Source organism: Protopterus annectens, chromosome 3.part0, assembly GCF_019279795.1.
Source record: "Protopterus annectens isolate FY-2018-M chromosome 3.part0, PAN1.0, whole genome shotgun sequence".
NCBI lineage: Eukaryota > Metazoa > Chordata > Ceratodontiformes > Protopteridae > Protopterus > Protopterus annectens.
The window spans coordinates 715,010,726-715,028,225 of record NC_056731.1 but is presented as its reverse complement, the minus strand read 5'-3'; positions in this window follow the sequence as shown (position 1 = coordinate 715,028,225).

Genomic DNA, 17,500 nt, shown 5'->3' with positions numbered 1-17,500 from the left:
ATCTCCAGCCAGTTATTTGTAGGTTGTTACTGCTGCAAGGTTATTTTCCTTCTCGTGCTTGAAGAATGCACATATGAAAAAATGCTTCCGCTCATTGCACGTTATCACTGAGACTTCTATAATCAGTAGACACGTGGCACATGATGAATGTGAAATCCTGTTTGTGTTATTTGCATGTATGTTAGGCAGTCCCTGACATGTTGACATGTTAAAATTTTATTTTGTTTAGAAATCTTTGTGATTTAAATAGGTTCCATTATCACAGTTAGGTATGTATTCAGTAATATTTGTGCATTTAAATCTGAAGCACATTTAAGCTGCCACCACTTCCTGCAGGACTTCTGTTATTTCTACACTGCTTACAGTTGTGTTTGCTGTTTCTGTGCATGTTTTAACCAGTAACCATTAACATCATTCATCCTTCTGACCACAGATTTGTGACACTCATCACTCTACAGTTCATAGCTCTAAGTGTGGATATAGCATGTTTAATCATGGAATACTTCATTCCAACCCACCTCTCTGTGGCTAAACTTGTAAATGAAAGATTGCAAAAATGCTAAACTGAATGTTCTGTTGGGACTTTGCTCCTATAGCAGCATTGCAGTGAAGGACTTCCAGTGCCCTGTACTTAGTATAACAAACTCTGAGGCTAGAACACCTCAGGGGAAAGTTATGCCATGACTGTGAAAGAGGACATGCACAGTTGATTATAGTCAACCAGACTTTATTTAAAAAGTCAAATTCCTTCATTCTACGCACACACACACACACACACACACACACACACACACACACACACACACACACACGCGCGACTATGTTGTATTCTTTCTAATTACTGTACATCTTAAACATTTTATACACATTGTTTAATGCATCCTTTATACGATCTGGGTAACATACATGCAGTTTGCTTTGCTGTTTTAATTTGTAAGTCTAATAACCAAGTTGGTATACTGATCTAGGACTTTTTAAAATCATGATCCAGGCATCACATAGCTAGCAGTTAAAATAACATTCATATACTGTATTCTGTAAAACTGCAAAAAACAACAAAATGATCATTACATATTTCAAAAGCAGGCACAGCAGAAATAACAACATGTATGTACAGATGTAGAGAAATTATTGTAAACCACTAAAGACTTTCTTTGGAAGGGGATCAGGCCACTTGCATGGACATTTGAGAAATTCACAGAGTTCAAGTATTTGTGATTAGTGCTTTTTTGGTTCACTGTTGCAGCTGGCCAACAGCGTCTTGGCTGCACTGCTGTGGCTTCGTTACTGTCCTGATGTCACCTGAAGGGAGGGAAGGGAACCGATACTTGGAATTACTCCACAGGTTGAAGCTGTCTTATGGCAGTCTGGGAGAGTAGCACAGGCAGGAGCTCACAATAGGCACTGATGAAGGTATTGTACGTAAATAAGGGGGTGTCTGGGGGACTTGCTCTTATAAAAATGTTTGTGCGGTTTTCCTTAAACTTATCAGAAATCAAGGAAATGTTTCTATCACTTTCATTTATTCTGTGTGTGTCCTTGTTTATCTTATGATCTTGTTTGCTGTACTTTGTTTGACTTAGAATTGTAGCTAGTCCAGCTGAACTAGCATAAATCTTGTTGCAGCACATTCTGGATTAAATTGTCACTGAGGATTGTGCACATACTGTCCTTTAGTTCGTCTAAGGCTGTCTGATACTATTTATGTCCAAATTCAGACTCTATTTTAAGCAGTTCTCTCAGTGGGGCTATTACTGTGCTGATGTTTTAATGAAACATGAACTGTAATTTGCCATCCCCAGTAATGTATTTATCTCCTTAATCTTACTTTGTATTTGCTATACCTTTTAGTGCTGCTACCTTTAGGATCAAGAGACTGTTGTGGACTTTTTCAAATTCATACTTTTTTTTTACTCCCTCTGCAATAATCTGTCAAGTACTCTGTTTAAGGTGAAATCATATTCCTGCTTTATCCTTTCATAAGTTATGATCACTTTAGATCCACTAAATTGTCTGGTCTATATTAGATCACCGAACGCTTTAGGTTAGTGAACGTTGATTAATTGACCCCATGGAAGCGAAAGCTTCCAAAACCGAACTGTCAGAACAGCGATTTTTTTTTCCAAGGGAAAAAAAAAGACTGTTCCAACAAAAAAAAAAAAAAAAAAAAAACAGAAAACACTTTAATACATGATATTAAGTGTGGGGGCTTCGCCCACCACACCTCCCAGTGTGGGGGCTGTGCCCCCCACACCCCCCTACTTAAATATACCAGCTCAGAGACCGCACTACAGTGCCAAAAATGGCAAACTACCGAAGCGGCCAGTCAAATTCTTTCCCAGGGAAAGAATTCGCTTACATGTCGCTTTGATATTTTGCCATTTCGGTGTTTACAGCTCGACCAAGTCGCATTTGCTAACCTGCGTCTTTGGTCAGCTGGAACCCATATTGTCAGTTATATCACATTCTGATATAGTTCAGCTACTTAATCTCGTTTCTTCTCTCTAGTTCTGTATTTTTGATTCTACTAACCATGTATGTGTTATGGTGAGCACCCTAGCACATCTGCATTTTTGCAGTAGTATGTGATGTGCTGCCATCAGTCACTTTAGCTTTTGTAGAAGAGGCTTTCAGAGACTGTGTAGAAACTGTATTGGAACACTTCAAGTAGGAAGGGGCTGTACTTTTGTCATGCATGACACTACCCAAGATAACCTGGCCAGTACTGACAGATTCTTCAGGATACCTTGCTATTTAACACACACATGTGAGCACACGCATTCAGTCTTTCTCTTTTTGGGGTGCCCTTTACTTGTACAAGATGTTGGCATACAGTTTGTGTTCTATACTTTAGACTGCCTTCCTAAATTAATGGGGTTCATTTACATACATAGAGGGAGTATTTCCATACCCATGTAATTGATAGCCCCCCCAGTTCCAGTAAGAGGTAGTGGTAAGCAAGACAGTGTTTCTCTGAATCTCTTTCATATTGCATATTTTCTCTGACAATTCCTTTCATCCTAGAAGTTTCTAGGAAGCATCACCCTCCCAAACATACGCAGATCTAAGTCACAAATGTTTGTTTTCCGACTCTGTTTCTAAATAGCTTGGTCTTACTGGAAAGCCTGTTCCCTTATGGAAGATGTCAGAAAAAAGGATATTTTCATTTAAAAGTACTGCTTACTTTGCTCATCTTTCTTTGCCATTGTTGCTTTAAAACTGACATTTGGTTATCATCCATTACAAATAGTTCTGAAACCCTTTTGTGCTTTGAAATATTTAGCCCTATAAGGGCTAATTAGCTTGTCAGTGAATAGAGGATAGATATTAAATAATTGACACATAGAAGATATATTTTTAACGGGAAAGTGGGTCAAGTAAGGTAGAAGGTAGAAAATCATCAGTTTTTGTTAAAGTTGGAAATATTTTCATGGTGTCTAAATAAAGTGAAAAAAAATACCATAATTAATGAGCAGTATGCCTAAACATATATAAATTTTATAAAGATATGGTAAAGAGTGGTACATTAGTGAAATAATAGTCATATATAATGCTGTTTCTCAAGTCATACTTCACATAATATATATTTTGTAGGGAGCATGACCATCAGGTTTGTACTTTACCTTCTCTTTATGCCATCACCCAAGATAATCACCCTTTCTGTTATCTGAGAAATACTTGAAAGTGTAAAACTGTTGGAAACAAATCTTAGTGTAACTCCTGTATGTAATGTACTTAACTTTCCCCTTGTATTTTTCTTTGTGTCATTATAATATATTTACTTGTGTATCTGATATCTCTACATTTGAGTAGAAATTTTAATTCCGTACATGTTTTCTTTTTGCTTGTATGAACCCAGGTCATGTCTGGAAGTGGTCAGCTTACCAGCTGATTTACCAGGTTAACAAATGGAAATAAGTAATAAATAAAGAATAAAGCCAACAGGTAAGGGTCGAAAAGACCAAAATAACGAAATATTAAAGTAAAACAATCTGCCTACCACACAAAGGGAGCAAAGCATAAAAACAATAGTTTATTCACAAACGGTAAGCACTTTCACTACAAACAGTAGCTTCTTCAGATCATTCATTGTAACATTTAAAGCCACTATTTAAACTATACATTCCAGTGATCAGGAAGTCATTGACCAATCAGAAACAAGCATTCTGACACACCTCTCAAAATAGAGCAATTTATAAAAACAAAGACAAACACAACCGTATAAGTATAGGAAAACAGTACAAATAAAGAGCAAAAATCATAAAAAATTTGCATATAGCTTAAATAAAAGTAATAATACATTTAAGCATAGATTTAATTAATGTGCTAAACTCCAAGTCTTTAACATGGCCTTCAAAGACACTTTCCCATTTAAACCAAGATAATTGTCTGCTTTGAAAGATATAATGCACCTTAAACTCACTACATTCAGTTCTAGATTTAAAATCGCCTCCTCTTCAACCTACTCTCAACACTTCTAATGCAGTAAACCTAAATATATGGTCTGGGCCCTTGTCAGTAACATGTTTGGCTAATGCACTATGTTCATCTGATTTATTGATATAATTAATGTGTTCTAGTATTCTTTCTTTAAAACTACGATTAGTTTTGCCTACATAGTAGGCTTGACAGCGAAAACATTCAGCATAATAAATAACATGTTTAGTTCTACAATCTGCATAAAAATTAAGCTTAATCCTACGTTTAGCAACTGGACATATAATAAAACTAGTGGACCAAATATAAGTACATGCTGCACAACCTCTACAAGGAAATGTACCTACGCTATCTGATCTAATAACATTATTCATACTGTTAAAATTCCTATAACACAACTGTCGCTTAAGAGATTTCTTGTTCTTAAATGCAAATTTCGGGCTAGAGCCTGCTACTTGACTGATATCTTCATTAAACAATAGTATTGGCCAATATTTGGAACGAAGAGTCATAAAACAGTGCAGATTTATTCAGAAAGTCAGTAAGAAATATTAACACGCCACTCAAAAAAAACATTTTTGTCCGAACAGTTTCAGACTTCTTCAGATAAAACACAAGTGCTTGACCAAACAGTTATATACAATTAAGATAAACCCTGATTCTACGTTAGATTGTATTCAACAGCATATGTTCAGTGATTTCAGTCTGTGTGGTTTTCATATATACAACTACAGTGACTTGGATATCACAGTCGATCTTTTTAGATTGTTATAAACAGCCACATGCAGGTAAAGACGAAAGCTGTACAGTTCCAGACTCCAGATATTTAGTTAAATTTCACACCACGTAAATAATCCGATTTGAAGAACACTCCAGTTGAAGTATTTAATCCTTTTATTAAACGCTAGCACAGTAAGCGCTTTCACCTTCTCGGCTTTATCAAACTACAAAGTGCCAATACAATAGGAAATTAAATACAGTTCATTCAAATCCCATTGGTTCATGCACATACTATGCAATCTAGCATCACAACTATTTCAAAGGGCTATTTAATACATTTAAAAACATAATCCTAAAACTTTAAAAATTAAAACACAGTCTAATAAAACATTCATATATTGTAATTCATATAAATATTTAAAACATATTTAATACTATACATCTTATGGTCTATATATTCTTTTATTCTTGAGTATGGGCTTCAACTGAATCCTGTCATTAATACCAGGGAATTTATCGGCTCTTAGCCTGATAATCCATTAAGTTCACTCTCTAATAAATATGTATCTAAGTCCCCTCCTCTCATACTAGGTTTTATTTCTTGTATTACACTAAAACTAAATTCATGCTCCGCTCCCATCTGTTTAATATGCTTCGCTAAGGCATTACTATCAGCACCTGTCCTAATTGCATATACATGTTCCCGGATACGTTCCCTGAGTTGTCTACACGTTTTTCCTACGTAGGAAACTGCACAGGAAACGCACCGGGCCAGATAAACAACATTAGTACTTACACAGGTTGTACCAGTACTAAAAGTGTATTCAACCTGTGTGATGGGATGATAGAAACTTTTCCTAGTATCTACATACATACACTGATTACATTGACCACAAGCAACCGTATTACTCCCATCTCTATTAGCTATAGGCCCTTGAACCAATGGTCTATTGCAAAGTTTCCTTTTCAGGTTCTGTTTATTCTTAAAAGTGAACCTGGGAACCTTTCCTACCAACTCATATAAATCATCATCCAAACTTAAAACTTGCCAATGCTGTTTGATGATGCCAGTTATCATATCCACATCCCTTGTAAGGGGAGCGGAGCATGAATATTTCCTATTGTATTGGCACTTTGTAGTTTGATAAAGCCGAGAAGGTGAAAGCGCTTACTGTGCTAGCGTTTAATAAAAGGATTAAATACTTCAACTGGAGTGTTCTTCAAATCAGATTATTTACGTGGTGTGAAATTTAACTAAATATCTGGAGTCTGGAACTGTACAGCTTTCGTCTTTACCTGCATGTGGCTGTTTATACTACTGTTCTTAGTTTTTGGAGTTGCAGGAAAGTTAATCCCTTCGGTGGTGTGCTTGAGTTGCTTTTTTTAGATTGTTCATGAAAGGTTTAAAATATATCTCTACTCAAAAAAGTAATCTTACACATGTTATTTTTGATCTAAAGCTATTCATGCGAAAATTTAATTTGGAAAATTTATTCGTTAGGGAATTGGAGTCAGGCTTCCCTCAGGGTCCTAAAAAATCCAGTGCATTCAATCCTCCCTTACACCCACAATTAAAAAATCTTGAAATGGTCCTAGAAAGGGAAATCAGAAAAATTCACTCAGGCCATTACACAAGACATAATTTGACAGCTAGTGAGAACCAGTTGTTACAAGGGCTTTGTGGTAACACTAACATTAGGGTTATGGAACCCGACAAGGGAGGAGGGATTGTACTGATGGCCAACATTTTATAGGAGTCCAAAATGGTCAACATTTTACTTGATGAAAACACTTACAGTCCTTTATCTGTCAATGAGATCCACATTGCTTATAAAAAGATTGATTTTGCTATTAAGGACTTGTTTGATCAGGGAATTATTGACTTTGAAACTTATTCCTTTCTGTAAAACGACAAACCTAGGGTACCATCTATCTTTGGAATACCAAAGATTCACAAGAGTGTGGATAATCCTCTTCTTAGACCTATAGTGGTCTGTCAGGGGCCCAAAATAGCTTCCTTAGCAAAGTATGTTGAGTGGAAGTTTAAAAAGCTGTGGAAACGTGAAGCTTATACTTTACAAAATTCCTGGGATTTCCTTTGTAAAATTTGAGGTAGACCATTTTCATGAAAACTTGATATTTGTCACTGTTGACGTCGTAGATTTGTTTTCCGAAATTCCCCATGACATTGGGTTGTTCTGGTTGAAGGAAACCCTTAGGAGGCAGGATGGGGTAACAGACAATGACATCTTAATTTGCCTGGAGTTGGCAGACCTGGTATTGAAAAACAACTTCCTGTTTTTTGAGGGGGAGTTTTTCAGACAAGAACAAGAACAAAGTGTGGCAATGGGGGCCAGATGTTCATCGTGTTACCCTGCTGCAGTCATCACACTTGGGTTATCCTGCCATCAGGCGGTCCCGCAGTCGGCTTGAGTTCCAAAGTCTTGGTCTGGCGTCGGTTGCTGTCGCTTCTTCCCTGACGTCAGTGCGCCAGGGGTATATAAGAGGCATCCGACGCCATTTTCTTCTGTCTTTCTTGCCGTGCGGTGCCCGAAGCAGAAGCAGTTCGTAAGTGCCGGTCGGCCGACACCTGAGATTTTCAAATCGAATTTCAGTCCGAAGTCTTCAGTGAAGCGAAGTACCCCATTGGGGAACCTTTTCTTGCCTCAGTCCGATGTCAGAAAAAGTTAACAATTGCATTTCTTGTGGGAAGCAAATACCTCATAAGGACTTCCATTCTTATTGTATTCCTTGCCTAGGCCCAGACCACTATGTCACAGGTTGTCGGTTTTGTGCTAGGTTTAATAAACGAACTATCAAACGCCATTTTGATTTCGCAAGACATTACTTTGGTAGGATATTTAATTATATCATGCCGTCGGAGCAGCCAATGACCGGCATGCATAAAAAATGCAAGGATAAGGACAGGCAGCCTAGGAACAAGCCAGACTCTGAGGCCTCTGCTGGGCCTGTCGCCGGTTCTCCAGTTTTCAGTGAGGCGCCTACGCAGCCCCTGACAACTGCAGAATTGGTACCCCAGACAGCTGTGGATTCTCAAGCAGAGTGTACTAGGCTGTCGCAGCCATCTTCATTAGGCCCTTCCGACACCGGAGCAGAAGGAGATCCCGGTGCAATAGAAACACCCTCGGTTGCAGAAGGTGTCTTCAGACCGACTACACTCACCATTAAATCTTATGCTAAGCTTAAAACTCCATTAAAACCAAAAAAGGCTGTACATCAGTCTACAGTTCAAGGCCCCATGCCTAAGAAACAGATGCTTAAGATGGCTGAAGATTTGATTACCCTAATCAGGGGTTCCCATCCCCCTCCAGATAAAAGACCAAGACAAGAGGAGGATTATGCTTCCTCTGACCAGGTTTCAATTTCCTCAGATTCTTCTGAGGAACAGGATTACACTTTTCCCCCTTTTGAAGACTCTGATGCTGAAGACTCTATTCCCTCAGCATCTCCCCCTGAAGACTACTCCTTTGGGGAAACTTTACATACCATGAGGGAACATTTCCACTGAGAAGGCCAGGACTACTCTGATTCTAAGAAAAGGCTCTGAGAGTTCCTTTTACTACCCCAGCACAGACCACTTGCTATCCCTCCAGTTTTAGACATTGTGGATGATGTTTACTTGGAGTCTAGTCTAAATCCTGACTCTCTACCTCCTGCTCCAGCCAAACCAGACAGGTACTACAGAGTACCTGACTCACACAAATTCCTTTATAAAAGCCCTGTGGCTGACCCAGAAACAATTTCCCAGGGTCCCAAAGGGGCTAAAGCTTCTATGGCTAAAAATCCTGTGCCCTCTGAAAGGGATTCCAGAGCCCTAGATAGATGGGGAAAGAAGATATACACCTCAGCTACTCTGGCTATGAGAGCATTAAATTGTCAGTTTCACATGCTGAAATATCAGCAATTCCTAATGTCTCAATTAAAACAAAAAATGAGCACACATTCTGAACAGTCTGAATTCAAGGAAATGCAGGATCTGTTGCATGCAGCTGAACAGGTGGGCAAACATACTTTACAATGTGGATTTGATTCATTGGAAGCTTCCTGTAGAGCAGCTTTTACTGGGTCTGTCATACGTAGACATGCTTGGTTAAAAGAACAAACCCTACCTGATCATGTTAAAGCAAAATTATTGGATGCACCTTTACAGCAGGATGTATTATTTGGTGTCAAAGCAGAAGAGGTTTTAAAGAAAATGGAGGATAAGGCAAAGTCTATGCAGAAGGTCAAGGATTTTTTACAGGTACAACCCCCTCGTTTCAGCAGAAATTGGCCAACAAAAAACTGGTCCTTTCCAGCTTCTGACAGATCACAGAGGGGCAAATACAGACGCCCAAGGGGCAGAGGTCAGTCACAAGGCCCTTGTAAACCTCGGCAATGGGGTACTGCTACCCAGAAAAGAGGAGAAGACAGGCCCCAAGCTAGCAGAAGACAAACGCAATGACTCAGTCCTCAAACTACCAAGCAAATCTCTCTTGGCAGCTCCCTTGGGAGGAAAATTAGCACTCTTTGCAGACAACTGGCACATCATCACAAAAGACAAATGGGTCCTAAACATTGTCTCACAAGGATACAGATTACAAAAAATGATACCACTCATTCCCTGCCTTCAACAGGAGTTTCTATGGTGGGCACAGGCATGTCACCTCAACAAGGGTCAGCCTTTCGCCTTACTCTCAGCCAGGCAAACTATGACAACAGATGCATCGGACTATGCCTGGGGAGCACACATGGCAGGACAGTGCATTCAGGACAAATGGCCTACAGATCAAAGGCATCTGCATATCAATCAAAAAGAAATGCTAGCAGTAGAGAATGCCCTAACAGTTTTCAAGGACCTCTTACACCCAGGACAACTAATAATAAAGATGGACAATACCACAGTAATGTGGTACATAAACAAGCAAGGGAACACATATTCCTACCCTCTATGCAGGCAAGCCATGACCTTGTGGAACACAGCACTGTCTTACCAGGTTCAATTACAAGCACAATTCCTGCCAGGAAAGAAAAATACATTGGCAGACGACCTAAGCAGAAACATCATGGATCCCCACGAGTGGAAACTAGATCCACAAGTATTTGCAATGATAACTCAAAAATGGGGATGCCCAGACATAGATCTGTTTGCCAACCCCCAAAACTACCAACTTCAAAAATTTTGCACAAGGACATTCCATCCACAAGCTTGGAAAGTGGACGCCCTCTCATTCAGTTGGAAAACATTAACAGTGTATGCCTTTCCTCCACTGCCTCTTCTAGCAAAGGTACTGCTGAAAGTCAGATTAGAGAGGCCACAAATGATGCTCATTGCACCAGACTGGCCATGCCAGCACTGGTATCCAATTCTAAGGAACATGGCCCACGGCCCACCATGGATTTTACCACAAATTCCTCACCTGCTCACACAGCGAGACAATCAGATTCTACACAGCCAGCTCAAGACTTTAAACCTGGCTGCATGGCAAATTACCTAAACAACCAGCCAACACCTCTATCCAAAGCTGTTATGGATGTCATTCTGGAGGCCAGGAGGCCCAGCACCAGGAAAACCTATTCAGACAAATGGAAAAGATTTTGCGCATGGAACCAGGCTAAAGTCCAAAATCCCCTTGATCCAAACATTCCTCAAATTCTACAATATTTAACTGAGATGTTGCACAAAGGACTTTCCTTTTCATCTATTAAGATCCACGCCTCAGCAATTTCAGCTCATTACAACACGGATCCTCCTTTATATTCACATCCACTCCTAAGACAGTACCTCAGAGGGGCTAAGAACATAAGACTGCCCAGGAGAGCACCAACACCTACTTGGGATCTCAACTTTGTTCTGCAAAAGCTTACACTGCCACCTTTTGAACCAGCTTTTTCAGCTGATTTAAAATTTCTTTCATGGAAAACTGCCCTGCAATAACTTCAGCTAGAAGAGTCTCAGAGCTACAGGCACTAATGGCAGTGGAGCCTTTCCTCATTTTTCATCAAGACAGAGTCTCTCTATGAACTAACCCTTCCTTTATGCCAAAGGTGGTATCCAGTGTGGCCCTAAACCAAACCATTAATTTGCCCACCTTTTTCCCAAATCCCCAGAACAAGAGAAAGACTCCTGCACTCTTTGGACATTCGCAGGCAATTACGTTACTACTTGGATAAAACTAAGGCTTTCAGAAAATCTGACCAGCTCTTTGTAGCCTATGCTGCAGGATCACAAGGAAAAGCTATCTCAAAACAGACCATTTCAAAATGGATACGGCATTGCTTACGTTTCTGCTACACGCATCATGGGAAACTGGTACCTGCTAACATTAGGTCCCACTCCACCAGGGCTACAGCTAAATCAGCAGCCTTTCTCAGGGGGGGTGCCAACCAAGGATATTCTGGAAGCTGCAACTTGGAGTTCAGTGCACACCTTCACCAAACACTATCACTTACCTCTATATTCTAAGACCAGAGCTGGTTTTGCCACTGCAGTTTTGCAGGGCCTAATAGCTTCTTCTTACCCTGTTTAACTCCACCACCCATCCTTAGCTTTGGGATTCAACCCAAGTGTGATGACTGCGGCAGGGTAACACGATGAACATAGTACAGTTTTGTACCTACCATAAATGTAGATGTTCGAGTGTTCACCCTGCTGCAGTCCAGGTTACTCTCCCTCCATCCACTCTATGAACTAGCTGGACTTATCTATACCACTCTATCCTATACAACCTCTGTGGTGTATTTGCTTGTGCCTGAAGGTATTGTTTTATTTTTACATGTATTTTTTTTTATATAGCTATATATATATATATATATATATATATATATATATATATATATTTATTGCCTACCTATGGGGGCACCTGACATCTGGGGCAAGAAAAACTGAAGAAAATGGCGTTGGATGCCTCTTACATACCCCTGGCGCACTGACGTCAGGGAAGAAGTGACAGCAACCGACGCCGGACCAAGACTTTGGAACTCAGGCCGACTGCAGGACTGCCTGACGGCAGGCTAACCCAAGTGTGATGACTGCAGCAGGGTGAACACTCGAACATATACATTTATGGTAGATACAAAACTGTACTTTGTGCCCCAACCTATGCTGATATTATTTTATCAGCCTGGGAGCACAAGTACATTATGCACAGTACATTCTCCAATTGTTGGATAAAATACAATTGATATTTGGATGACATCTGCCTGTTGTGGGTTGACAATCTAGAAAAATTAGATGAGTTTGACATATATTTCTTCAACTACCCCATTCCTGAAATTTACCCACCAAATGGTGACCGAGTGTATAAATTACCTGGAAGTTTCCTTGAAAAAAAATTCAGGTTTTACATCCTCTGTGTATAGGAAAGGGACATTCTCCAATTCATGTCTAAGGTTTGCCAGTGCCCATCCCCACGTTCAAAAGAAAGGTATTATCAAGGGGCAATATGTGAGGATCAGTCACATGACCTCATGTGAGGAAGATTTCGAACGGGAATGTGACAATTTACAGAGGATGTTTTTAGACAGAGGTTATCCTGAACCGTTAATATAGCAGGTGTAAAGAGAGGTTTTGGTAGGAAGGGTAGATAAATACTCCCCAATTTTGGGTTATGTTTTTTTTACTCCAGTGAAGAAAGGTGGGTTGGAAGTTGAACAGCCAGGATACAACTGGGCATTTGTTACAAATTTCAGTGTGGACACCCACTGTATTAAAAAAGTGTTGGAAAGGGAGTGGGCCAGATTTTCAGAACTCACAGATCTAGAAATCTCAAAGGCAAACTCCTCAAAGTAGTTTTCAGAAAAGGTAAAAATATTAAGCAATTACTAGAGCAGGCAAACCAAACTAATGTATTTTGTTCTAGACGAAAAGGTACATTTAAGTGTGGAGCCTGCAACCAATGTTCCTACATATACCATGGAGAAGATTTATACCTTTCTGCCCGACATAAACAGCTTACAGGAAAGGGCTACTTCAATTGTAATTCCTCAGGGTTGGTTTACCTGGTGACATGTAGGTCTTGTGGGGGATTCTACATTGGTAAAACCGAACGGCAACTAAAATGTAGAATTTATGAACACATGAATAATGTAAGGAATAAAAACTCCATAAATGCCCTATTACAGAGGCCGACTTTACATTTTTTGTTATTGATTCAGTTCCTAAGGAAACTAGAGGTGGAGCCTGGGAAACTAATCTTGAATACAGGGAGATCTTTTGGCAAGTCACCCTGGAAGCTAACAAATTCCCAGGTCTTAATGACCATATTTCCCTGGCACCACTATTAAAATTAAGGTCCACCAAATTATAAAATAACTTTACAATAAAGATTTTTTTAAATATGTTGATCTTAACTGTTTTTTAAATGCTTGTCTTTTTACATTTGTGTTAGTTATACTGTTTTTTATGTACATTGTTACACAACATGTTGAAACTGAACATTTAAAAATTAATTTTATTGTAATTGGATAATTGCTTTCTTAATTGTATATAAGTGTTTGGTCAAGCACTTGTGTTTTATCTGAAGAAGTCTGAAATTGTTCAGATGAAAATGTTTTATTTTTTTTGAGTGTAGCGTTTAATATTTCTTGCTGGCTTGCTGAATAAATCTGCACTGTTTTATGACTCTTCGTTCCATTTTTTGGTTATTTGTGACTATTTTGGAACGTTGTTCTCTTTGGGTTTGCTTGGCCAATGTTTCTTAACAACATTACATATTTCTGTAGTACCACTAGAATGAGTAAAAAATAACCATAACTGGTTGTGTTGCTGTCTGTTAAAATTATTATCAGGAAACGTGCTCTGTTCACTAAATAAGGTTTAGCAATAGTGTCCCTTTGGGAAAGTACAAACTTACTCATATATTCGACTTCAGAGGTAGAATACCCTCTAGAAATAAAGTGCTTTGAAGCTTGTAGCAAGAGCTTGCTTAGCTGACGCATCCTTACTATGTAAACGCATCTCTCTCAATAACTGACATTTAACAACATTCTTTGAGACATGCCTAGGATGCATACTAGATTTGTGTAATATGTTATTCCTTTTACACTGTTTGGTAAACACTTCACTCTGAAATAAACCTTGTTCATCTTTACTGATAGAAACATCTAAAAAATTAAATTCAGGATTCTAAATCTGGACGGGGATGATGAGACAGATACAGGGTTTCTCCTTTGGTTTCTATTTCAGACTCCGAGGAAAGCTCACTTTCTCTTTCTCCTCGAATATTTTTGGAATGTGCCAGTGGAAAGGATTTACCTAGGCATATTAAAGTCCACTCCACAAGTTGTGGAGCAACTACCACTGCTTTCCTGAAATGAGTCCCCACCCAGGCTATCCTGGAGACAGCCATATGGGACTCTGTGCACGCCTTTACAAATCAGTATGACCTAGGCAACATTTACAGGGCTAGAGCAGGTTTTGGTACTGCCCTCCTGCAAAATCTTATTGTCTAAGATCATTATACCTTGACATCCAGATATCAGTCTTCGGATGTCCATCAGCTAGGGATGATGTAAAGACTCTGAAAATTGGGCCAACCACAGGCTTCTGCATGGCAGGAAGACCCAAGAATCAGTACTACATTAATCTACTCAAACATCTACAATTATGGTAAGTGGGGCACAAGTGTAATTTCTCCCTTCTTTTGAAAACGGCCAAGGGCAATTACCACAAGCTTCCTCACAAACTGGATCTACTCTCACAAGATCAGGTGTGTTTGACACACCCTGATACCAGTCAGGATGGACTGCATGGATGATAGGATTTTAATTCACTTTTGGCACCTGTTTAGTGAGGACATGGAACAGATACAAATGGAAGAAAGTCTGCTGCTAGAAAATCATATATTAGCAAATGGAAGAAGGTTTTCTAGGTGGTGCCAACAACATAACCAGCACCTATTCGGGGATCGTTTTTCCTCTGGAATTACAATATTTGCATTTGTTACTATCCTATGGTATTTCTTACTCCTCCAACATTCATTTATCGGCCATTTCGGCAGTCTGTCCTTGGATTCCCCCCTTTCAGTGCAGTCTCGTGTCAAAATGTTTTTGAAAGGGATTTTGCATAAGAAACCTTCAAGAAAACCAGTGTCCTCTCTTTGGGATCTTAATTTTATGTTAGACAAGCTAACACTTACTCCATTTAAACAAGCTAACCTGGCTGATTTGAGGCTCTTAACATAAAAAACTGTTTTACTGATTGCTCTGACATCTGAAAGAAGGGTATTTGAGTTCCAAGCTCTTATGGTGAGTCAACCCTGTCTCATTTTCCACAGAGATGGGGTTTGTTTGAGAACTAGTTCCTTCCTTTATGCCTAAAGAAATATCCAAGATTACTTTAAGCCAGACTATCAGTCTCTTTGTTTTCTTACCTGAACCCCAAAAATGATAGAAAAAGGTACTCCATAATTTGGATGTCCACAGACTAGTCCAGTACCATCTTGACAGAAATTAATTTAATGTCTTCAGATAAATTCATTTCTTGCGACGGTAGAAAGAAAAGATATCTGTCAAAACAGACCATTTCCAAATAGCTGTTTATAAAAGGAAATAGCCGTACTCATCAACAAAACCATTCCAGAAAGGGGGCAAGGCCCATTCTACCAGGGCCTTGGCTTTATATATGGCTTTTTGGAAAGGGTTAGATTCTAGAAATATTCTAGAAGCTGTAACTTGGTCCACTGTACATATTTTTGCAAATCACTATAAGCTTGATTTCTTCTCTAGGTCTAGATCAGGCTTTGCAAGGACTATTAGGACCTGGACTCTTCTCCTTCCTGCTCCCAAATGTAGTACGCTAGGGTAATCTACCCATATAGCTAAGACTACTGCAGCAATGATCAATATAGTGAACATGGTACAGTTCTGCAAGTAAACTTATAACAGTAGATGTTGATAATATCACTGTTGCAGTAACCACTCCTTCCCTCCCCCTTGTTTTTTGGTGTGTTTATGCCAGTGTTTTTATTTTTCGTTCTTCCTGGCATTGCCCTTTCAAGGCTGAGCTTTCCTTTCTTTCTTGGCAGGAAAGCTCTGAGTAGCTTGGTGCCCAAACTTGTCTTTTAGTCAGCTTAGTTTGAGAATGACAGTTTAGGTGCGTGGAAGGTGCCCTGAAGCTTTGGAAGCTGTCCAGCTCTTATACGCTTGGCAGGATATAACCCATATAGCTAAGACTACTGCAGCAGTGATCCTTCAAACATTTATTGTTGGGGTAAGATTACTTATACAGCTTTACTTTCCATCCCTTCAGTTTACAGAATCAACTTGACATACATTGTTTGTCATGCAGTGTAACAGATTGAGTGTAGTATATTTGGCTTCTCATAAGTACTATACAGTATTACAAGGTGAAAAACAACACAGTCTTACGGTAATAACAAATTTGAAGTCTTAACATATCACAAGTAAGGTATTCAACTGAGATCAAAGACTGGGTAGCTAATTTGGGTCTATATCACTAAATCGAACTTCCAAAATGTCGAACACCGTAAGTTCGAACTTAGAAGATTGAATTCAGATAACATCGACACTACAAAACAGCGAACGTTTTCCCAGGAAAAAAATTTGCTGTTCCGAAAAACACACACATAACACAATCACATCAAATACCTTCAAAACCTACACTAAACCTAACATACACTACTATCTATGCACTATCCTTAACCCAGCCCTAACCCTAAAGTCCGTCACTATCACACACTCACCTGACCTGCGCCCTAACCCTAAAGTCCGTCACTTCCCGTTCGTACACTTACCTTGACCCGGTCCGAAAATGCCGAAGCCACAGAAACTGCCAACTGAATTCTTTCCCTGGGAAAGAATTTGGGTTTCCGCGGCTTCAACATTCTCAACTTTCTAACTACGAAGTTCGGCCTTCCAGTATAATGTGTTCACAACATTAGATTTTGTGATATAGACCTGCTAATTTAGGTTATGTGCATAAACTTAACTGGTAGAGATTTGAAGGGTTTTACCCTTTGTCTTTGTGGCAGTTACAGCAGTAAGCTTGTATAAACTGCATGAAGGTTTGGTGTAGATTTTAAATCTGTTTCCTTTCTCAGATCAAGAGGGAGCTAGGTGTAATGTACTGGGTCCACTTTTTTAGGTATTTTATCACCAATAACATGGCTGTATGGGGGCCTATAAAAAGAATGAAGTTTGTATGGGGGAAGACTTAATTTTTAGTTTGTGTTTCAGGGAATATTAATTCCTTTCATTAATAAATTCAAGCAATAAGATAGATTGAGAAGAAGAATGGTCTGTGTAGTAGCTGTAAACAAGTTCATATTTTGTAGGAATGTACATAGAGTTGGAGGGTGGAAGTATGTACTGCAAACCCAAA